Source organism: Oncorhynchus tshawytscha, linkage group LG01, assembly GCF_018296145.1.
Source record: "Oncorhynchus tshawytscha isolate Ot180627B linkage group LG01, Otsh_v2.0, whole genome shotgun sequence".
Classification (NCBI taxonomy): Eukaryota; Metazoa; Chordata; class Actinopteri; order Salmoniformes; family Salmonidae; genus Oncorhynchus; species Oncorhynchus tshawytscha.
This window is the reverse complement of record NC_056429.1, coordinates 58,343,966-58,369,517: the sequence shown is the minus strand read 5'-3', so window position 1 is coordinate 58,369,517 and position 25,552 is coordinate 58,343,966. Positions and strand designations below refer to the sequence as shown.

The window sequence follows — 25,552 nt, the reverse complement described above, 5'->3', positions numbered from 1 at the left end:
AGTCAAGTCACTTTATCAGTGGGTCGTTATGCAGAGCAACAACTCACATTCTGCCTGCTATTGGATAGGAGATATTTTGTCTGTGTCTAAATTGGGTCTCGACTCACAGCTAAGTATTTAACAACGATGAGATGGTTTCTTAATATCTGAAGTTGAAGATCCTATACCATGGCACATAAACCTCAGTCCTGTTGTTATGGCTCGGTTGGGTGGTGTTATCAGTGGGACGTGGACAGGGCCCAGTCTCCTGTAATGAGATTTGGATCCCGACTGCCCAGGATAAAGTGTTTAATTATAAGAAGTGGATGGAGTTGGGCAGCTTGGATGTGATTGGCCTCCTTGTATAGGAAATGAAGAGGACATTGTTTAAGAGTGATACAGGAGAGACAGTATTTTACTGCATGGGATGAAGAAAATCCAGAGGTGAGTCATGGTGATTGCATTTTCTGGGGACACTGACGGACACAAATAAAAACACCAAAATCTAGACACAGAGACACCAACACAATCAGGAGGGCGGGGGATAAAAAGCACCCCTTCCTTTTTGATTTTTGAATAACTCTGAAAGACAAATCCAATGCTTTGTCCAAGTGTTGACGTCAAACCGACACGGCTTCCGATGAACGCTGATCTTGATTCCTCAAAGACCATTACTGCCCAAATGATTTTCATCAATGTTCATCTTTTGTCTCAGTCAGTTTAATGGGTGGTTGGCAAAGTTGTCTTTACCAATAAGAGATGCATGTATCTGGTAACATCTAAACAAACCTAGTCTACAATGAGTGGGCCCGGTCAACCGTTAAGAGTCCATCTTTCCATTTAAAACAAGTCTCTGACACGGTCAGAGAAAGTGACGCAGTGTGTCAAAACAGGCCTGCAGAGTGGAAGCAGGCACACAGCAAGTGCAAGACGGAAGCTGTAAGAATTCAACAGAATAAGGAATTTAAAATGGGGCTGTGTGTCTATTCATGCCAAAACAGCCTTTGCACTTGTTTGAGAACAAGCTTCCAGTCTTCCAGATCGATGTATGTGCTCTCGTTTGTATGTGCTCTCGTTTGCTACAGAGAAACGACGCACAAAACCAACGAGAGAAAATTACCATTATTCCTTGCTCTAACTTTGTTGGTGCTCTAATTTGATAATGCATGCAGCTGGGTTCTGTTCTTTATAAAACCTAAAAATAAATTCCTGAGGACTTTTGTTTCCCAATAAAAATAATTAGATGTAAGATGAAAAAGGCAGCACACATCCAACGGACTTACACGGCTGTGCAAAAACAAAAAAAAGGCTGTTATCATCATTGTCAAGAGGAATTCATGAAGGCAAAGCCGATCCAGCTGTCACAATTAAAGAATAGAGCTCTTTGCTTCAAAGGCTTTGATGCTCCAGGATGAAATACTTCATCTGCACATTCAACCATCCCCCAAAATGGGATATGTCAAGCATCCACAGACCAATATCTGCATTATATATATGTTCCAAAGATATTCCATATCTGTTCCAAAGCATTTCAGCGAAAGTGTGGACTGAACAATGTCTCATGTCAGAGGGTAGAAAGGCAGAGAATAAAACCTATGTTGACAGGTGTGAAAGAACTGATAACTAGTCTCACAACACAACCAGCAGTTGGAGGGAAATTCCAGCTACAGTTTGAAAGGAGAGTGAGGACGGTTCTTAGGGATGAACATCAACCTCATCTAGAAATTCAATTTCCAGTTGGCTTGGTGCAATCGGTTTCCCTTAATGGCAAGCAAGGTATGTTTGAAAGCAGACTGCGGATGACTAATAACTCATTTTGTTTCAACCACGGCCAGTGGATAGCTTCAAAGCACAAACGGGGTTGGTATGTGGTGAGCTCCGGTAGACCAGAGACCCTACAGAAAGAGCCACAGGCTACTGGGGAGTGGTTCAGAGAAGATTGGTGAGTAAAAACATCCAGATTCACTGAACTGAGCTATTAGTTGCTCTGTGAACACAATTATAGCAGATGGTGGTTGTAATGGAAAGTATATTAAATGAGTATACAGTAAACCAGAAAATACTGATTTTATACAACTGCACAAGGAAGGAAAACATCCCACCTGACAAGTTGCAGAAATATTACGTTTACACATTCAGAACAAGACCAGTGCGCCTCCCGAGTGGTTTAAGGCACTGCATCGCAGTGCTAGCTGTGCCACTAGAGATCCTGGTTCGAGTCCAGGCTCTGTCGCAGCCGGCCGCGACCGGGAGACCCATGGGGCAGTGCACAATTGGCTTAGCATTGCCCGGGTTACGGGAGGGTTTGGCCAGCAGGGGTGTCCTTGTCACTAGAGCGTGATGGGACACCTGTGGCGGGCCGGGCGCGATGCACGCTGACACGGTCGCCAGGTGTTTCCTCCGACACATTGGTGCGGCTTGCTTCCGGGTTAAGCGGGCATTGTGTCAAGAAGCAGTGCGGCTTGGCTGGGTTGTGTTTCAGAGCACGCACGGCTCTCGACCGTCGCCTCTCCCGAGTTCATACGGGAGATGCAGCGATGAGACAAGACTGTAACTACCAATTGGATACCACGAAATTGGGGGAAATAAATGGGGTAAAAGTAAAATAAAAATAAACAAATTAATAACGCGTAAAAAGAATAAGACCAGTGTACTTTTAATACACTTGTTAAGTTGGAACAAGTTCTGTTAAACTAAATAAGGACAATGGGATGTCCAGCTACATATGTCAAAGTACTCACCACTGGTGTTGGCTTACGACCTTTGTGAAAACAAATACCTAATTATGGAACAAAATAAAAAGTAAACAGACTGCATATTATACGTTTACACCACTACTGCCTTAATAAAATAAGAAATAGCTTAAGTGGACTAAGAACAGTAAAACCTGTCTGGTAAAAGAACCTGGGCTTTTCAATGTCTACAAGTCTCTGATAGGAGAGTAATAGACTGTCAATAATTAAGTTATTGGCTGTGATAGAATTAAGAAACAAGGAACCTCATACTGAAATAGCACATTTTCTTCCTGGATATACAGTCTACATTAAGAACGCTTGCTCTTTCCATGACATAGACTGACCAGGTGAATCCAGGTGAAAGCTGTGATCCCTTATTGATGTCACCTGTTAAATCCACTTTAATCAGTGTAGATGAAGGGGAGGAGACGGGTTAATGAAGGATTTTTAAGCCTCGAGACGACTGAGACATGGATTGGGTGTGTGTGCCATTCAGGGGGTGAATGGGCAAGACAAGATTGAAGTGCATTTGAACAGGGTATGGTAGTAGGTGCCAAGCGCACCAGTTTGTGTCAAGAACGGCAACGCTGCTGGGTTTTTCCACGCTCAACAGTTTCCGGTGTGTATCAAGAATAGTCAACCACCCAAAGGACATCCAGCCAACTTGACACAACTGTGGGGAACATTGGAGTGTACATGGGCCAGCATCCCTGTTGAACATTTGGACACCTTGTAAAGTATGCCCCGACGAACTGAGGCTGTTCTGAGGGCAAAAGGGAAGGGGTGCAACTCAATGTTAGGAAGGTATTCTTAATATTTTGTACAGTCAGTGTATATGTCACATTACAAATTGAAGAGAGTGAAGCATTTAAAAGAGAAAAGATAATTCAATCAGACGATAGGAAGGGAATTTCACCTAGCCTTCCCTCAGGTCAGTCTACATCTGGACTTTGGGTGTCCACTCTCAAACACAGGAAATAAGAAGTGGAAATGACAGACAACAAAGACAGGGAAGTGCAGTTTATTATAATCACTCATTCCCTTGAGGGGGCAGCCATTAGTGCCACGGCTATGTATTCCACCCAATGAGGAGCTTGATCGTGATAAACAAAACCCAGTCGGATGTCCATGGGCCCAGCTAACAGCTTCCTCACAGAAGTCGCCCAAGTTGCTTATTGGAGCAGGACGGGGTTAATAATTCCTGCTCCGACATGAAACAACTCAACACATAACATATTTCCTCCACATTTTCCCCCCTTCAGCAGCCAAGGAGATTTTAAGTCAAAACATCACCCTGAGGAAGAAGAAATTTTAAACAAAGGAGGGCAAACTATTTTATTTTCTCCATTCCCTCCAACTCTCAGTCATTGGTGCGTGTGAGCCGCCTGTCAACCCTCGCTCTGATGTGTCTCTCTTTGGGTTCTGGCGTTCTGGGAGAAACGGTGATTGAGCATGTCTGTCTCACAGGGGATTAGGGCTGGGTGCAGATGGGGTTGGTGTCAGTGGTGGGATCATTGAGTGATTGACGTCTTCCTTGCACAGTGATGGACAGGTGACTCCCCCACCCCCCTAGATGACCGAACCCCCCCCGCCTGTCACAAGGCTCTCCCTAGAGGGCTCCCTCAGCTGTTTCTCCCCCCTACAGGTCCTGTCTGTCAAATCAGGTTTCGGGATAAGAGTGCAGAGCTCCGTGTGCAAACATTTTAGGAGGGGAGGCTAGGGAGATGGAAACCAGACTTTCACTTTCCTTTATGTCACAAAACCATGGGGCAGCACTAGTGTCTGGCTGCTTTAAGAGTCTCCTGTTCTATACCAGACATCGGACCGTCTTATACCAGGCCCCAACCTCCTGCTTTATGACTCTGACCTCGTCTGGCAGCGACTGACAGCTCACTGCACACCTGGAGCACTGAAGCTGGGGCTGGATAGAGCAACAGGCACACACAACATGATGTCATCCCCATCAGTTTAAAGCAGCCCTGAGAAGAGCATAAATTATTCCCAGATCATACATCTGTGCATGACCAAGTATAAGCATGTCAGAGAGATTGTCTGCAAAAAAAGGGGTGTGGAAACATTGGTAAAGGAGAAGAGAGGAGGGTGGGCTGGTTTCACAGACAGACACCCATGACAAATATCCTAAACGGGTACAGGAACCCCGGCACAGGGGGAGCGTGTCTGTCCTCTGCTGGGTTATTTCAAAGGCCCCTGTGCTTTCGCAAACACAGCTCAGTGGGAATACTGATTTGGCTGTGTGGATTTCAGACGGCATGCAGCACATGTTCTTGCAGACTGTTGTGCTAATGATGTGACATATGTAACCTACAGAAAATGTCAATCCAGGTTTGGAATGTATATAATTGTGCATGTAAGCCCTGGAAATGGTATGATGCCAAGTGCCTTCACTTGACAGATCAGCATTAATGGCCTTATAAATAATATAGGCTGATTCTGTGCATTCATGTACAGTATCAGACTTGATATTGTGGGCTACCAATAGTGTCGTTCACCATCAGTGTGTCAGAGTATCTCATAGAATCAAAACTCTTATGTGACCTTTCATCTGTGTCTGCATGGCCCCCTCCACCCGTCGAGAGCTGCCCCTCTCGAGGTTGGTCCTTAGACACAGCGCCGTCACCACAGCCCAGAACTTGGGCTGAGATAGTATGCACTGCAGGGAGAGGGTAGAGAGACCGGTAAGGACATGGAGATTCAAGACACTCACTTTCATTTCATCATGGACCAATAGGGACATCAATCTCAGATAAAAGGGATAGTCAAATGTCTCAGATAGTGATGGCATAATACAGTAGAGGGTACAGAAATACGTAGCTATGAGTTTGACATCTTCAACATGGAAACTCAAATCTACTGTATAGAGCCGATGAAAGCATAAGAACCAGAAAAATTAGGACGCTCTTATGACAGATTCGGGAGTTTCCATGAGAATCAAGCTACTTGAAAGCCGGTATAGTACAGCTTATATAACTTAAATAGGCCCTCTTCCTCCAACCAGGTCGAAGATGATGGCGGAGTGTAGACAGTCCTGGAGTTTCACATGGGAGTGTGTGTGTGTGTGTGGTGGGGGGGTCCTACTTCCTGTATGCCGCAGGAAACACATTACTCACTGTGGAGTCAGAGGCGAACCCTCCCTGCCAGTGCGGCAGTAAAATTTGTCTCTCAGGACCAAGGTCAAGCCTACTGATTGACACATATACAGTGGGGCAAAAAAGTATTTAGTCAGCCACCAATTGTGCAAGTTCTCCCACTTAAAAAGATGAGAGGCCTGTAATTTTCAACATAGGTACACTTCAACTATGACAGACAAAATGGAAGAAAAAAAAAAAATCAAGAAAATCACATTGTAGGATTTTTTAATGAATTTATTTGCAAATTATGGTGGAAAATAAGTATTTGGTCACCTACAAACAAGCAAGTTTTCTGGCTCTCACAGACCTGTAACTTCTTCTTTAAGAGGCTCCTCTGTCCTCCACTCGTTACCTGTATTAATGGCACCTGTTTGAACTTGTTATCAGTATAAAAGACACCTGTCCACAAACTCAAACTATCTTCATGTGAGATGGTAACCAAGATGGCATAGCAGTTCAGACTTATTTTGTCCTTGTCGTGTCCTGTATATATATATATATATATATATATATATATATATATATATATATATACACAACTTTTTTCACATACATTTTATTTTTATTTTCCATCAACTCATCTTCAAAACACTCTCCTGCAACCCGCCTCACCAATTTATATTTATAAAAAAGTATTATTTACCTCATCTGTAATCCTCCAAGAAGCTAGCCAGAAACTCCAAGAAGCTAGCCTGAAACGAGACAGAAGCTAGCCAGGAGCTAGCCAGAAGCTAGCCCAGAAGCTAGTTCAGAAGCTAGTTAGCTTCTTTACTGGCAAATCGTTAGTATTCAGCTAACCACGGTTTGTGGTCATCAGCTATCCTTTTTGTACGGCGCAGCGCGGCTCGGAACGGAACATACCGGACCAATTTTTCTCTCCATGTCCCTGGATTTCAACTGCTCTCTGGACATTCATACCCGGATCTCACAGCTAGCTAGCTGCTATCCGTGTGACTATCGGCTTTCGTCGATTCCGGAGCAAATATCAATTATTCCGGAGCTAGCCAGCTCTGTCAATCACTCCTGAGTTCCATCAATCACTCCTGGGCTGCAGTCACCTATCCGGACCCGTTTTACTGCCTACGCGGAGCCCCACTGGGCCTTCACAGCTGGACTGCCGACGTTATCTACCCGAAGGAGTTATCCGGCTGGCTCTTCCGTCGCGACGTTACCTGAATGCCCATCTGCGGCCTGCTAACCGTAAGCATGCCTCTCCTTAATGTCAATATGTCTTGTCCATTGCTGTTCTGGTTAGTGTTTATTGGCTTATTTCACTGTAGAGCCTCTAGTCCTGCTCACTATACCTTATCCAACCTATTAGTTCCCACACATGCAATGACATCTCCTGGTTTCAATGATGTTTCTAGAGACAATATCTCTCTCTTCATCACTCAATACCTAGGTTTACCTCCACTGTATTCACATCCTACCATACCTTTGTCTGTACATTATACCTTGATGCTATTTTATCGCCCCCAGAAACCTCCTTTTACTCTCTGTTCCAGACGTTCTAGACGACCAATTCTTATTGCTTTTAGCCGCACCCTCATTCTACTCCTCCTATGTTCCTCTGGCGATGTAGAGGTGAATCCAGGCCCTGCAGTGCCTAGCTCCACTCCTATTCCCCAGGCGCTCTCTTTTGACGACTTCTGTAACCGTAATAGCCTTGGTTTCATGAATGTTAACATTAGAAGCCTCCTCCCTAAGTTTGTTCTATTCACTGCTTTAGCACACTCTGCCAACCCGGATGTTCTAGCTGTGTCTGAATCCTGGCTTAGGAAGACCACCAAAAATTCAGAAATTTTAATTCCAAACTACAACATTTTCAGACAAGATAGAACTGCCAAAGGGGGGCGATGTTGCAATCTACTGCAAAGATAGCCTGCAGAGTTCTGTCCTACTATCCAGGTCTGTACCCAAACAATTTGAACTTCTACTTTTAAAAATCCACCTCTCTAAAAACAAGTCTCTCACTGTTGCCGCCTGCTATAGACCACACTCTGTCCCCAGCTGTGCTCTGGACACCATATGTGAACTGATTGCCCCCCCATCTATCTTCAGAGCTCGTGCTGCTAGGCAACCTAAACTGGAACATGCTTAACACCCCAGCCATCCTACAATCTAAACTTGATGCCCTCAATCTCACACAAATTATCAATGAACCTACCAGGTACCTCCCCAAAGCCTTAAACACGGGCACCTTCATAGATATCATCATAACCAACTTCCCCTCTAAATACACCTCTGCTGTCTTCAACCAAGATCTCAGCGATCACTGCCTCATTGCCTGCATCCGTAATGGGTCAGCGGTCAAACGACCTCCACTCATCACTGTAAATCGCTCCCTGAAACACTTCAGCGAGCAGGCCTTTCTAATCGACCTGGCCGGGGTATCCTGGAAGGATATTGATCTCATCCCGTCAGTAGAGGATGCCTGGATATTTTTTTAAATGCCTTCCTAACCATCTTAAATAAACATGCCCCAATCAAGAAATTTAGAACCAGGAACAGATATAGCCCTTGGTTCTCCCCAGACCTGACTGCCCTTAACCAACACAAAAACATCCTTTGGCGTTCTGCATTAGCCTCGAACAGCCCCCGTGATATGCAGCTGTTCAGGGAAGCCAGAAACCATTATACACAGGCAGTTAGAAAAGCCAAGGCTAGATTTTTCAAGCAGAAATTTGCTTCCTGCAACACTAACTCAAAAAGGTTCTGGGACACTGTAAAGTCCATGGAGAATAAGAACACCTCCTCCCAGCTGCCCACTGCACTGAAGATAGGAAACACTGTCACCACTGATAAATCCACCATAATTGAGAATTTCAATAAGCATTTTTCTACGGCTGGCCATGCTTTCCACCTGGCTACTCCTACCCCGGTCAACAGCACTGCACCCCCAACAGCAACTCGCCCAAGCCTTCCCCATTTCTCCTTCTCCCAAATCCATTCAGCTGATGTTCTGAAAGAGCTGCAAAATCTGGACCCCTACAAATCAGCCGGGCTAGACAATCTGGACCCTTTCTTTCCAAAATTATCTGCCGAAATTGTTGCCACCCCTATTACTAGCCTGTTCAACCTCTCTTTCGTGTCGTCTGAGATTCCCAAAGATTGGAAAGCAGCTGCGGTCATCCCACTCTTCAAAGGGGGGGACACTCTTGACCCAAACTGCTACAGACCTATATATATCCTACCATGCCTTTCTAAGGTCTTCGAAAGCCAAGTCAACAAACAGATTACCGACCATTTCGAATCTCACCATACCTTCTCTGCTATGCAATCTGGTTTCAGAGCTGGTCATGGGTGCACCTCAGCCACGCTCAAGGTCCTAAACGATATCTTAACCGCCATCGATAAGAAACATTACTGTGCAGCCGTATTCATTGATCTGGCCAAGGCTTTCGACTCTGTCAATCACCTCATCGGCAGACTCGACAGCCTTGGTTTCTCAAATGATTGCCTCGCCTGGTTCACCAACTACTTCTCTGATAGAGTTCAGTGTGTCAAATCGGAGGGTCTGCTGTCCGGACCTCTGGCAGTCTCTATGGGGGTGCCACAGAGTTCAATTCTTGGACTGACTCTCTTCTCTGTGAGGTCAATGAGGTCGCTCTTGCTGCTGGTGAGTCTCTGATCCACCTTTACGCAGACGACACCATTCTGTATACTTCCGGCCCTTCTTTGGACACTGTGTTAACAACCCTCCAGGAAAGCTTCAATGCCATACAACTCTCCTTCTGTGGCCTCCAATTGCTCTTAAATACAAGTAAAACTAAATGCATGCTCTTCAACCGATCGCTACCTGCACCTACCCGCCTGTCCAACATCACTACTCTGGACGGCTCTGACTTAGAATACGTGTACAACTACAAATACTTAGGTGTCTGGTTAGACTGTAAACTCTCCTTCCAGACCCATATCAAACATCTCCAATCCAAAGTTAAATCTAGAATTGGCTTCCTATTTCGCAACAAAGCATCCTTCATTCATGCTGCCGAACATACCCTTGTAAAACTGACCATCCTACCAATCCTCGACTTTGGCGATGTAATTTACAAAATAGCCTCCAATACCCTACTCAAGAAATTGGATGCAGTCTATCACAGTGCAATCCGTTTTGTCACCAAAACCCCATATACTACCCACCATTGCGACCTGTACGCTCTCGTTGGCTGGCCCTCGCTTCATACTCGTCGCCAAACCCACTGGCTCCATGTCATCTACAAGACCCTGCTAGGTAAAGTCCCCCCTTATCTCAGCTCGCTGGTCACCATAGCATCTCCCACCTGTAGCACACGCTCCAGCAGGTATATCTCTCTGGTCACCCCCAAAACCAATTCTTTCTTTGGCCGCCTCTCCTTCCAGTTCTCTGCTGCCAATGACTGGAACGAACTACAAAAATCTCTGAAACTGGAAACACTTATCTCCCTCACTAGCTTTAAGCACCAACTGTCAGAGCAGCTCACAGATTACTGCACCTGTACATAGCCCACCTATAATTTAGCCCAAACAACTACCTCTTTCCCAACTGTATTTAATTAATTTATTTATTTTGCTCCTTTGCACCCCATTATTTTTATTTCTACTTTGCACATTATTCCATTGCAAAACTACCATTCCAGTGTTTTACTTGCTATATTGTATTTACTTTGCCACCATGGCCTTTTTTGCCTTTACCTCCCTTCTCACCTCATTTGCTCACATTGTATATAGACTTGTTTATACTGTATTATTGACTGTATGTTTGTTTTACTCCATGTGTAACTCTGTGTCGTTGTATCTGTCGAACTGCTTTGCTTTATCTTGGCCAGGTCGCAATTGTAAATGAGAACTTGTTCTCAACTTGCCTACCTGGTTAAATAAAGGTAAAAAAATAAAATTAAAATAAAAAACAGTCACTCCAAACTCTACTATGGCCAAGACCAAAGACCTGTCAAAGGACACCAAAAACAAAATTGTAGACCTGCACCAGGCTGGGAAGACTGAATCTGCAATAGGTAAAAAGCTTGGTTTGAAGAAATCAATTGTGTGAGTAATTATTAGGAAATGGAAGGCATACAAGTCCATTGATAATCTCCCTCGATCTGGGGCTCCACGCAAGATCTCCCCCGTGGGGTCAAAATGATCACAAGAACGGTGAGAAAAAATACCAGAACCACACGGGGGGACCTAGTGAATGACCTGCAGAGAGCTGGGACCAAAGTAACAAAGCCTACCATCAGTAATACACTACGCCGCCAGGGACTCAAATCCTGCAGTGCCAGACGTGTCCCCCTGCTTAAGCCAGTACATGTCCAGGCCCGTCTGAAGTTTGCTAGAGAGCATTTGGATAATCCAGAAGAAGATTGGGAGAATGTCATATGGTCAGATGAAACCAAAATATAACTTTTTGGTATAAACTCAACTCGTCGTGTTTAGAGGACAAAGAATGCTGAGTTGCATCCAAAGACCACCATACCTACTGTGAAGCATGGGGGTGGAAACATCATGCTTTGGGGCTGTTTTTCTGCAAAGGGACCAGGACGACTGATCAGTGTAAAGGAAAGAATGAACAGGGCCATGTATCGTGAGATTTTGAGTGAAAACCTCCTTCCATCAGCAAGGCCAGCGGCTGACTCGGTGAGAGGCGGTGTGTAAATGTAGAGATCAGGTTCCGGTGCTGTTCGCCCAGCCGATGTCCCCCTCCATGCAGGAGGAGAGATGGGTAGGGAGCTAGCAGATAGTCTGGGTGTGTCCCATACTGTACACTGAAGGCCACGGGAACCTCAGAGAGCAGTGTTTGCACAGGGCCCTCAAATAAAATCGCCACCGGACAATTTACATTGACCCCCCCTTTATACACTGCTGCTACTCGCTGTTTATCATCTATGCGTAGTCACTTCACCCCCACCAACATGTAGAAATTACCTCAACTAACCTGTACCCCCCCACACTGACTCGGTACTGGTGCCCCCTGTATATAGCCTCGTTATTGTTATTCTTATTATGTTACTTTCTATTTTAGTCTGCTTGGTAAATATTTTTCTTAACTCCTCTTGAACTGCACTGTTGGTTAAGTGCTCGTAAGTTAGCATTTCACGGTAAAGTCTACTCTTGCTGTATTCGGCGCATGTGACAAATAGAGTTTGATTTGAGGTTAGCAAACATGTTTCTGCATCTATACGAACGACAAGGCTGCCTTACCTTAGTGTTTATTCAAGAAAAGACATCCTAACAAACGGACAAATAAATAGCTGAGAACACCACCACCTCGGAGCAATATAATGTAGTCTGGTTTATAAGGAGGTTGTGTATGTGAAATATTGAATACTATCACTGGTAACAAATCATCATATGGGGAACAAATTGACAAAAACAAACCAAATCAATAAATATATATATATATTCCTTGCCATTGATTTCTGCTTACTGGGGAGTTGTCTGTATTACAGCTCCGTTCTCCCTCCCCCAACATTCATCTTTGTGAGAGTGAAGACAAATAGTTTGAGGGCACAAAGAGGAGCACAATTCAGAGTTGAAAAGAGAAGAGAAAAGATGGTATGAAAGGAAAGATTGTAAGGCTTAGGGTTTCCAGTACATTCCTTTGTCTTTGCCTTACAATTTCAAGGGTAACTGTTTAGAGAACATAAACAATTCTGTGCTCGACTCTGCAACTTGCAATAACCTTTCAGGAAAGGAGGGGATCAGTTAAGTTTCACACGGAAACATTGTGTGACGAGCTTTGGGTTACATATTTAGCCGCAAAGGCAATGGATTTTTTGTCTCTTTCACGAGCTCACTTCCTCTGAGCAGAGTCAACACGTGTTCTCCCCTGGCTATCCTGTCTGGCCTGTGGGCCATGTCTAAACATGAGACCTGATAGAAATCAGCCAAATTAGTAGCAAACTAATGCAGAGGCCTGGGATAGAAACTGAAGGCAACATGACCAGCGGTTCCCAACCCTTTTCCATTCCGGGGACCACCAAATCTCCGTCAAAAGCTCTCGAGGACCACCATTCGTGATTTTATAACACACAATATATCTTGGCGGTCAAATGTATTCAATTTCAGCAGTGAATGTAAGAAATTAAAAGGCCTATTATTATTCTAAACAATTTGCATTGTGAAAAATCATGTAAAATAATACCATTAATACTCCCAACTGTTACTATATTTGGAAGAAAAAAAAGATCTCACGTAACCAAAGCCGATGGGGTGAACAGCACAGTGGTATGATGTATGGAAAACAGAAGCTATGAAATATAATTATCACCCCCATCAGTATGGTGGTGTACTGACAGGGGGACAGAGATTGCCTTGGAGGAGGATGAAGTTAGGACACAGCCCCCATGGGGCGCCTCCCCTCTCTCTTTGTGTTTCCCAACCTCCGTGCCAAGTTACGAGATGACTATCAAAGTGACTTCCTCTTATGGTGCCAGAGAGAAAATAACAATTTAAGATGGAATCACCCTCCTCCCACATTGTTCCCCCCCTCCTCCACTCATACCAAATGTCACTATGGCAACCCTTCCAGTTCGACTACTTAGCTTCTCTTACCAAAACCTTCCCAGAAGCCCTCAGTGGGAAGCGGAGGGCGGACTAGGGAACGGTATTGAGCAAAACAGACCCTATCTTGCCTAAGGCCCAGTCAGGATTTCACTGCAGACAGTCTTTTTTGAGTTAGGTGTAATAAGTCAGGCTGACACATCTGTGTAGATAGATAAAAAATATATAAAAAATATTTTTTTAATTTTATTTAACTTATCAATGACGCAGAGGAAATCCTATTTCCAGCCCTAGATGATAACTCCCGCGGATTTGCTGACATCAGGAAAACACTTTTGAAACTGACGTAAGGAGCTGTCTCTGTCTCTCTGTGTGTGTGTGGCACTAAAGAACAGTTGACAAAAAGAAACATCCGGCAAACTCAAATGGAAGCTCTACCCCATTGCAGAATCACTATTGTGGAATGGGATCATAATCACATCCTAAATCTTACATCTTAAACACGCTTTCTTCTTTAGAGTTCCCCCAAAACCAAGGTAGGAGCGAGATAAGATCGGTACTTTTGAAAGCTTTCAATACATGTATATGTTGGTTGATAAAATCTGAGATAAAAAGGGACCAAGTTATCTAGCTGAACCAACTGTTCCCCTTGGAAAGGAGACTACTACAGTATCCCCCCTTTCCTTTTGTTCAACCTAAGATCAGACAAACAAGGTGAGCTCCGTCTCCATTGACTCATCTCAGATAAGGATTTCATGCTAATATCAAAACCTAAGATTCTGAGATCTCCAGAATGGAGGGAACTTGCATTGACACGACTAAGATTGGGATCTTATTGCTAGCTTGGTGGAATGTGGCCATTATGAAGAGCCCCCCCCCCCCTTACCATCTTTGTGCAATCTCCATACTCGCAGGCTTCTAAACTCATCAGTCAGCAGTACAGTAATATGGAGAGAGGAGAGAAAGGTCAGCCATTATTCCTCCCAAACACTGTTTCACTGGTGTTATTAAGCCTCAATGACCTTCTCACACAATATTAGAAAAAGGAAAAAAATGAAACCATAACATCTTGGTAACGGTATCAGAAACACCTGTGAAACAGCACAGTACTTTACATAAAACTGGTTAGATGCCTGAAATGCTTGTAACATTTTTTGACCAGGATGATTGGTAGAGAAGTCTAATTTGAATAGTATGTTTGTTAGCCATACAGTTCATTTATATAATAAGAGTTGCTTCTCCAATTAAAATCCAACACATTAAGATGACATTCAGCAATAAACAAATACGCAGGAAAAAAGCAGCATGAAGTATGAGGTTGTGTACGAGGTTCACATGATCCCGAATGTGTTTGTAAATGCTAAACGAGTCACGATGGAACTCAAATGGGACATTTGCGCAACAGTAAAATCATCATTATGTAGTCATTCCGCTAGAAGGTAGAAACAACATTAATCATTGTCCTGAGTTAAAGTGCAATGGCAAACTGATTTAGATGGTGAGGCAGTGCCATTTCAAATGAATATCCAGCAGTGTTTAATTGGCTGGGCTTGCTTGGCCAACTGCGTCACACTATAGCACCTGTCTGCAAACTCCGGAGATGAGAATCCTGGTGGAGCAGCAGGCCAGAGCCCCAGGCACATTGGGGACTGTCGAGGAGCTCAAAGCGCTTAACAGAGTGGCCTTGCTCAGCGGCCCGCGTTGAGTCATTTATTACCTTAATTCAAACCTTTTCAAAAGCAGTTCTAACACCGCAGCTGGCTGCATGGTACTGATTTGCCTCCTAGCAGCAGAAAGGTAGGTCAAGAAAACAGACCCTGGTTTATAGGCGTGACAGTAGTTCAGACAGCCTACGGGAAGTAGGGAGTCTGTTTGAGAAATGGTTGAAAATAACTTGGGAAGGTCCATTTTAATATTGGTCAGTCAAATTTTTGGGGTCATTAAAGTCAAAAAGGGGAATTTCAATAGGCTCCAATAGCAAATAGAGAGCAATAAAATCATACTATAAAAACAACATTTGTTTTTAAGAAGGTATTAAGATAAAAATTGCCAAAACAAAAATGGTAATCCAGATAAATACATTGCCAAAATTACAGACAACTCCAACTACAGCACATTCAAGTTTACCTCCAAACCCCCAAACTTAGTGAACTGCTGTGAGAATTCACAAACATCAAAGGCAAGTTCAGTTATTGGCTAATGACTGAGAATTCCAAACGTTCCCATAAAATCCTCTACTTATATTGGCCCTAAAGACTTAAGATATTGGCTATACATGAGCATGGAACATTTCTCCATCCAATCCCTGACACGGTTCAGCAGTCTCAAATATACTGTAACCACGATGCTTTCGTATCTGTAATGAAAAGAACAATGATGGATGCCATTTTTCCACTGGACCTCAAAGCGCTTTACATTGTAAGGGAGGAGAACTCATCCTCTTCCATCAACAAATGAGCAGCATCCACCCATCTGGGTGATGCGCTGCACTTTTGGTCAAATTTGGGCCAGAACGCTCATAACAAGTCAGCCATATAAAGAGGGAATGAGCACACTAAAATGGTCAGATATATAGGTGGACAGTTGTACTTTTCAATTGGAGACTTTCACACGCTAATTTGAGCTTCAGCAGAACCGATGGGGCAGGGGCAAAGTGTGTGCACATCCTAACACAGAGCAGATCAGCGAGCATACGCCAGAGCTACTCCGAATTAATAAATCAGACATTAGCTCATAGCCATTGCGTCTTTATCATCAAATTTCACTGGCAGCAGCGAGAGCGACAACCCACACATTCCGCAAAGCTTAGAAGTCTCGCTCTGCTCTCTCATTTCTGACATTACATCCTTAAGAATCATTTATATAAAACGGAAAATAAAATAACGACAACACATCATAAGTCACTTCAAGGGAAAATTGGGAAATTACTTTGTTGTTGTCCTGTATAAAAAAATATGTCAAAAGGAAGAATAACTAACCATATAGTAAGTAAATAAAAACAGATCATTTTAAAGAGGGCAGGTAAATCTTAAGGTTCAAGCGAATGGTAAAAAGGTTTTGGAAAGATGTGAGTCTGAAGAAAAATACATGATGTGTAGTAACAGATCATCTCTATTAAGTCTATGGCTCCACCCTTCAACCACTGAGGATGGCATGACAATCTAATGCAATCAGCCATGCAGTCGTGATCCTGACTACAAAAATAGACCTCCCATCTTTTTTTTTGTGTGAAGCTTGACCTTCTAAGACTCATTTAGCTCAGACCCCACAATCGCAAGCGGGTGACAACAATTTCAGGCTAAAATTGCAGTTCTCTGATTAGTCGTCAAAACATTTTGTGGTCCCACGAATGTGCCGGAAAACGAACTACAAGTGACAGCAGCAATGAAAGCTTTTCATTCTTGATTTATGTTCAACTAGTTTACTGAAAAGTAAGGGCAGGTTTTAGGGCAGGTTTAAAGGAGGACAAATCAGAGGTGGAGATGGCCTTAGTGCTGTGCTGACTGGAGGACATATCTGTCTCAGTCTAGGAGTTTAGGGTATGTCAGCAGCCGACTGCCAGACAACCTGAGTCTCATTTGGAGACAAGGCAGCCTTCACACTCCAATCGCCCCTCACAACGTCCTGGCTCAGACCGAGGAGGATACGCTCGGTTCTGCTTAAGTTATGCCCTGGTGATGAGGGGGAGGAATAATCTGATTTGACGTGCTGGGCATTGTGATCAAAATCAAGGCAACATGCAAAATCAATGCACAGAGGAAATTTAACCTCCTGGATGGGTCATGGTGTGCTCTGAGCCTATCAAAGTTGTTAGATTTGACACAAGTGGCAGTGCAACCAGTGTTGGAGGAAAAACAGAGTCAACCACTGAGTTACATCTTAAAGGTTTCTAATGCATATAGAGACTGAGTAGCCTAATCCACATTTTTGATAAAAACGATAGCAGAGTTTGAGAAATGAGATGCGCAAATATACTTGCTTCATACACCAACAACTATATCTGCTAATAATCTTTGAAAACCACTTTAAACTATATTTAAATAAATGTCTAAATATACATGAAAAGCCAGCTCTGGTTAAGACATCAGCCTGGAGCGGACTGGGGAGATTTACGGCGGAACAGCCACAAACTCCAGGGCAATAAATTAACCTCTGTGACCGTTCTTGCTTTTTTTCCCTCTGACAGACGTGAGCTTTCCAAATAGATTTCCGAGATTTTTCCCCCTTGAGTGAAGCCTAAGCTGGCCCTTGACATTGCAGAACATTCTTCACCTCATTCCTGGAACGTGAGCCAGCGCAAAGACATCAGTGGTTTGTGACAGAGGTAAGCATCTGACTGTCATTCAGACATGCGTGCATCAGTGACACTCATCCTCCGGTAAGAAACGTATACTTCAATACACAGAGAGGTGCACTAACTGAGCTATCGGCAATATTACAATTTATATAATGCCATATGTACATTTTTGTGAACACAAGTAATTACGATCCATTTCATCACCACAAATTGGGTTCAACTAAAGCATGGTAGTCTTGGCACACTGGTAACTGTATCCTGTTAAAGGATTTGTTTACTGGTCACAAACACAGATATTGAAGAGCTTGGTGTTAACAGTACCCTTATATGAGTGTTCCAGACAACCATCAGGAAGGTGACATAAGTAGAGTGCCGATGAAGAAGACCAGGCGTGTGACAACCATCTAACCAGCCTGCAGATTCCTGGATCCACATGTAGGCTGGGAAGATGCCTGCTCACACAGCCAGCAGAGGCTCTGGGGAGTCCAGCAACGGTGAGGTGACTGGTGCCAGCCCATTGTTTCAGCTGAACTAAAGGCTGGATGGGGTGACCTTTTGATTTGAATTTTTGAAGAACGTAACAGGAGGGGATGGCTGCCGTTTTACGGGCTCATAACCAATTGCTATTTTTTTTTGCATTGTTTGTAACATATTTTGTATATAATTTTTGATGCTACTGTCTCTTATGGCCGAAAAGAGCTTCTGGATATCAGAAAAGCGATTACACACTTCAAATATTTTCTTTAATGAGTCTGACGAAGGATTTAATGTTGCTCCCAGACAAGGCCCAATTCCCCATACAGAAAAGAAGGAACTATAGGGGGCGAAGATCAGGGTGCCTTGTGAGAATTCGCCAGCGCCTCTACCATCCGTTCTATTGGCCAACGTGCAACCACTGGAGAATAAACTGGATGAGCTCTGTTTGAGACTATCCTACCAACGGGATATTAAAAACTGTAAAATCTTATGTTTCACCGAGTCGTGGCTGAAAACAACACAGATAATATACAGTTGGCTCTGTTTTCCGTGCATCGGCAGGACAGAACAGCTACGTCTGGTAAGACGAGGCATGGGGGTATGTCTATTAGTCAATAACTGCTCGTGAGAGATGTCTAATATTAAGGTAGTCTCGAGGTATTGCTGGCCTAAGGTAGAGTATCTCATTCTAAGCTGTCGATCACACTACCTACCAAAGGAGTTCATCTATAATTTTCTGTCTACCACCACCCGACGCTAGCACTAAGACCGCACTCAACGAGCTGTATAAGGCCAGAAGCAAACAAGAAAATGCTCACCCAGAAGTTTTACTTAATTTCTACCAGCATGTCATATGTGCAACACAGAGACGGGTAAAAAATAATAATAAAAAAGAAGCTATCCCTCGCCCTCCATTTGACAATTTTGTCCATAATTATATTATCCTGATTCCTCCTCACAAGCAAAAACGAAAGCCGGAAGTACCAGTGACACGCTCAATACGGAAGTGGATGGATGAAGGGGATGCTACGCTACAGGACTGTTTTGCTAGCACAGACTGGAATATGTTCCAGGATTCATCCAATGGCATTGAGGAGTATAGCACCTCAGTCACCGGCTTCATCAATAAGTGCATCGACGACGTCGTCCCCACTGTGACCGTATGTATATATACACCAACCAGAAGCCATGGATTACAGGCGACATCGGCACTGAGCTAAAGGCTAGAGCTGCTGCTTTCAAGGAGCGGGACACTAATCCGCAAGCTTCTAAGAAATCCCACTATGCCCTCAGACGAACCATCAAACAGGCAAAGGGTCAATACAGGACTAAGATTGAATCATACAACACCGGCTCTGATGCTCATCGGATGTGGCAGGGCTTGCAAACTATTACGGACTACAAAGGGAACCCCAGGCGCAAGCTGCCCAATGACACGAGCCTACTAGGTAAGCTAAATGCCTTTTATGCTCACTTCGAGGCAAGCAACACTGAAGCATGCATGAGAGCACCAACTGTTCCGTACAACTGTGTGATCAGGCTCCGCAGCATATGTGACCATGACCTTTAAACAGGTCAACATTCACAAGGCCACGGGCCAGACGGATTCCCAGGACATGTACTCCAAGCATGCGTGGACCAACTGGCAAGTATCTTCACTGACATTTTCAACCCCTTGCTGACAGTGTCTGTAATACCTACATATTTCACGCAGACCACCATAGTCCATGTGCTCAAGACCACTAAGGTAACCTGCCTAAATGACTACCACCCCGTAGCAACCACGTCAGTAGCCTTGAAGTGTTTTGAAAGGCTGGTCATTGCTCACATCAACACCATTATCCCGGAAACCCTAGACCCACTCCAATCCGCATACCGCCCCAACAGATCCACAGAAGATGCAATCAGAATTGCATTCCACACTGCCCTTTCCCACCTGGACAAAAGGAATACCTATGTGAGAATGCTGTTAGTTGACTACAGCTCAGCATTCAACACCAAAGTGCCCACAAAGCTCATCACTAAGCAAAGGACCCTGGGACTAAACACCTCCCTCTGCAACTGGATCCTGGACTTCCTGACGGGCCGCCCCAAGGTGGTAAGGGTAGGTAACAACACATCTGCCACGCTGATCCTCAACACGCGGGCCCCTCAGTTGAGTGCTCAGTCCCCTCCTGTACTCCCTGTTCACCCACGACTGCATGGCCAAGCACAACTCCAACATTAAGTTTGCTGATCACTGACAATGATGAGACAGCCTATAGTGAGGAGGTCCTTCAAGATCCTTGGTGTCCACATCACCAACAAACTACCATGGTCCAAACTAACCAAGAAAGCTGTAAAGAAACAGAAAGAGCATGGTTTCAAACTTTAGAACCCAGTTCCTACATTTGAATATAAAAATAGATTTTATCAACAACAAAAAACTATGCTACATTTTATCTCTGGGACACTCAGGATGACAAATCAGAGCAATATTACTGAATGTAAGTACATTATTTACCTTCAGAGGTGAATGTATCAAACCAAATGCTGTGATAAAAGTTGTTGTTGGGCACTCTCCTCAAACAATAGCATGGTATTCTTGCACATATAAGATGCGTCGACATCCTGGACAGTTGGCTGTTGTATACAACGTCATTCTAGTCACATTAGCAACAACCGTCCCGGTAGAGCAGCATTTCTTAAAGTGTGGGTCGTGGACCTGTTTATGATGGGTCGTGACGTGTCAGAGTGAATGTATTCATGAATTACTGGAATGGATTTGGCCAACTGCAACTGCGGTCTCTGTTCAGTAAGCTCTCGGCTTAGCAGTTGTGTCCGCTCAGTTTGGCAGCTGCGTGAGTGGGAGAAGGAGATGCCCGTGTGCTTCGTGGTTTACCTATTCTTTTTTCTTGAAGATCACCCCGCGACACACGCTGCAGCGCTGTCGTTCAGCAGCAGATGATGCGCTGTCAGCCACTGACTTGTCATTCCCACTCGCCATCACGATCAAATTGACTCATGCTAGCAACAAGTTCTGACAGAGCGCAATCATCATGAAAAGCCAATAAACCGATGAGTTTCTCTTCCATACAAACTTTGAGAAATAACGAGGACCTCCGTCAATGTGCTTTGTGCGGGGAAGTGCTTAGTAATGAGTCATTCAAAACGTACAAATTTATATAACGACATGTCCTGACCAAATATCCACAGCATGACGGTATACCCAGTGTCAGGTAGGGTGGAGGTGATATGGTCCTTGACAAGTCTCTCAAAGCACTTCACGATGACGGAAGGGAGTGCTACGGGGCGGTAGTCGTTTAGCTCAGTTACCTTAGCTTTCTTGGGAACAGGAACAATGGTGGCCCTCTTGAAGCATGTGGGAACAGCAGACTGGGATAGGGATTGATTGAATATGTCCGTAAACACACCAGCCAGCTGGTCTGCGCATGCTCTGAGGGCGCGGCTGGGGATGCCGTCTGGGCCTGCAGCCTTGCGAGGGTTAACACGTTTAAATGTTTTACTCACCTCGGCTGCAGTGAAGGAGAGTCCGCATGTTTTGGTTGCGGGCCGTGTCAGTGGCACTGTATTGTCCTCAAAGTGGGCAAAAAAGTTATTTAGTCTGCCTGGGAGCAAGGCATCCTGGTCCGTGACTGGGCTGGTTTTCTTTTTGTAATCCGTGATTGACTGTAGACCCTGCCACATACCTCGTGTGTCTGAGCCGTTGAATTGCCATTCTACTTTGTCTCTATACTGACGCTTAGCTTGTTTGATTGCCTTGCGGAGGGAATAGCTACACTGTTTGTATTCGGTCATGTTTCCAGTCACCTTGCCCTGATTAAAAGCAGTGGTTCGCGCTTTCAGTTTCACGCGAATGCTGCCATCAATCCACGGTTTCTGGTTTGGGAATGTTTTAATCGTTGCTATGGGAACGACATCTTCAACGCACGTTCTAATGAACTCGCTCACCGAATCAGCGTATTCATCAATGTTGTTGTTTGACGCAATACGAAACATATCCCAGTCCACGTGATGGACGCAGTCTTGGAGCATGGAATCAGATTGGTCGGACCAGCATTGAACAGACCTCAGCGTGGGAGCTTCTTGTTTTAGCTTTTGTCTGTAGGCAGGGAGCAACAAAATGGAGTCATGGTCAGCTTTTCCGAAAGGAGGGCGGGGCAGGGCCTTATATGCATCGCGGAAGTTAGAATAGCAATGATCCAAGGTTTTACCAGCCCTGGTTGCGCAATCGATATGCTGATACAATTTAGGGAGTCTTGTTTTAAGATTAGCCTTGTTAAAATCCCCAGCTACAATGAATGCAGCCTCAGGATATGTGGATTCCAGTTTGCAAAGAGTCAAATAAAGTTCGTTCAGAGCCATCGATGTGTCTGCTTGGGGGGGAATATATACGGCTGTGATTATAATCGAAGAGAATTCCCTTGGTAGATAATGCGGTCGACATTTGATTGTGAGGAATTCTAAAATCAGGTGAACAGAAGGACTTGAGTTCCTGTATGTTCTTGTGACCACACCACGTCTCGTTAACCATAAAGCATACGCCCCCGCCCCTCTTCCTACCACATCTGTCGGCGCGATGTGTGGAGAAACCAGTTGGCTGCACCGACTCCAATAGCGTCTCTCCAGTGAGCCATGTTTCCGTGAAGCAAATAACGTTACAGTCCCCGATGTCCCTCTGGAATGCTACCCTTGCTCGGATTTCATCAACCTTGTTGTCAAGAGACTGGACATTGGCGAGTAGAATGCTAGGGAGTGGCGTGCGATGTGCCCGTCTCCGGAGCCTGACCAGAAGACCACTTCTTTTGCCTCTAAGTAACAGTACAGATGAAGATGAAAAATGATCAGGCCTACTGTAGAAATTATTGTTGAAAACAAATCTAGGTTGGAATCGTTGCTGTTAAAATACAAGTCATCATGTTTATTCTGAACTGGAATAAACTGAATGAAGCAAGATACTTTTTGAGGTAAAAACCCACACACAGGTTCTGGGTTGCTCATCTACAGCAGGAAGCGGTCTCCTGCCTAACTGAGAAAGCAGTAGATGTTCTGGTCCAGTTTGGCACCACATACCTATGTCAGTCAGGGTTCTCAACTCTGGATTACTTAAGAAATAAGTACAGAAACAGTCTCAATGCTGAGCATGACCTCAGTGTTGCACTGTCAAAAACTGATCCCAGAACAGACATGCTTGTTGAAAACCAGCCACACACAGACCTCTCATTAGGACTGTGTGTGTGTTTTCTGGTCTACATCCGTGTGATTATTTTTTGAAATATTTTTATCTATTTAAATGTAACCTTTTTTTTTTTAAACTAGGCAAGTCAGTTAATAACAAATTCTTATTTACAATGACAGCCTATCCCGGACAACACTGGGAGAATTGAATTGTGCGCCGCCTTAGGGGACTCCCAATCACGGCTGGATGTGATATAGCCTGGATCAATCAGTTTATTCCATTTCAGGATAAAATATATGACTTCAATTTTAACAGCAACAGCTCCAACCTAGACTTTCTTTCGACAATACTTTCTACAGTAAGATGCCTGACACGCAGGCCTGGTCATTTTTCATCTGTACAGTTACTTAGGGTTGGGTATCATTAGGGTATCATTCGTGTCTGTTCTGTTATGCATCTGTGTGATGTGATCAATCAGTTTGTTCCAGTTCAGAATTAAAATTATTTATTGAATTTTAACAGCAACAGTTCCAACCTAGACAGATATGTAAGAGTTTTTAATGGGTGAAAATAAACATGAATAGCTATTTATATGGCTATTTAATTTAATTGTCATTTGTTTTAGTCTATATTGCATTTGTTTTAGGCATAACGGCAATGAAATGTAAGCTTGGGTCCCAGGCTGAAAAAGTTTAAGAACCCCTGCCGTAGATGATAATTCTATTTTCTTTAAACTGCATTGTTGGTTAAAGGCTTGTAAGTAAGCATTTCGTGGTAAGGTCTACCAAACTTGTTGTATTCAGCGCATGTGACAAATAACATTTGATTTTGAGTTAACTTCACAAAATGCAAGACCATTTGATAAATGAATCATGTAACGATGGTATAAAAAAATAATGGTATAAAAAAATAATCAATATAGCTCTGCTCATTTCCCTGACAAAATAAGGGAACATTTATTCTAGACAGCCACATTGTCCAAAAGATGGGCCATTTCAAGAGGAAAGTGGAACAATATTTAACATTTTAAGTATGGCAGTTGTCCTGGTTAAACTCCATGTAAACAACATGAAAACAAATGTTAAAACTCCCTACAACACAGAGGAAAGGGCAGCTATGTGGTGTACCAACTTTTGGTTTTGTTGCTCACGTCTCTCATGTTTAGAGAACAAGTGTTGGTTTCTTTTCTAGAGCATCATCTCCCAACAGCTTGTAGTTTCTAACAAGCTTGTATGGATCCCTCAAATTGAACAAGCACTTGGTTTGTAAATGCTCAAGCGTATAAAACAGATACATCAAATGGAACATCCGGAAGGGACGGTCCAATGGGAGGAAAGAGACTAATTTAGGTGTTTTCCTTCAACTCATCACCGGTCCCTCAACACTTCAAGGAAGTCAACCCATAACCCTACAAACAAGGATGCCGTTACGTCCACACCCCCAGACACCCATTATCAACCACTTTCATCGCTGACCAGAACTGTGGTCCTGCAGTTAGAGTAAATATACTATAAACCCCTACCACCTGCTCCCCCACCCACTTACCCTATGTCATCCTCAAGATTATTAAGACAACCAAAGCAAGAACAGACATGAGCTGTGTTCGAATACCCATACTAACTTATTGTATACTACATACTTAATGAGTATTTACAACAAACTATTAGTTCATTTTAGTATACTGTAAACGAAACAGTATCCTTTCAGTTTAGCGTACTAGCTCTTCGCCGGTCTACCGGAAGTTGATGCTGTTGCTGTCTCTTGCTAGCTAGTTAGCATAACACATGACTAGTTAGATATTTTACGACTTCGGATGTGTTCTTCAATTCAATCCGGAGTGCCAGAGTGCGCTCGTAAATTAAATTTCCGAAAGCATGCGAATGTCCATTGTAAATGCACAACAACTGTACCATTTAGCTAAGCATGACGGGAATAATCAAGTCAATAAACGTTGGGTAGTTAGATCGCTTATAGTTAATATACTGGCAAGTTTGATGTATAAGTAGCCAACTGACGTTAGTTAGCTAGCTGACATACCGGTACATACTGCTGTAATTATATGCTATGTGATTCGTAAGGCCAGCGTAGCAAACAAATGTCAGTCAACATAACGTGTAAGGTAACTTACTGCAAAAGTAATTACTTTATTACAATGCTCAACATTTTGATAACATTTGTCATAATTAGTTAAATGAATTTGTATCTGCTATCATTGGACTTCGGCTAAATATTTTCCGCCATTTTCTTAAAATCT

The 25,552-nt window shown here is 43.7% G+C and overlaps 1 pseudogene; it reads right to left on the bottom strand.

The window, feature by feature from the left end:
* LOC112260770 overlaps window positions 1-25,552 on the bottom strand; it is a 144,108-nt pseudogene that overhangs the window by 42,215 nt on the left and 76,341 nt on the right.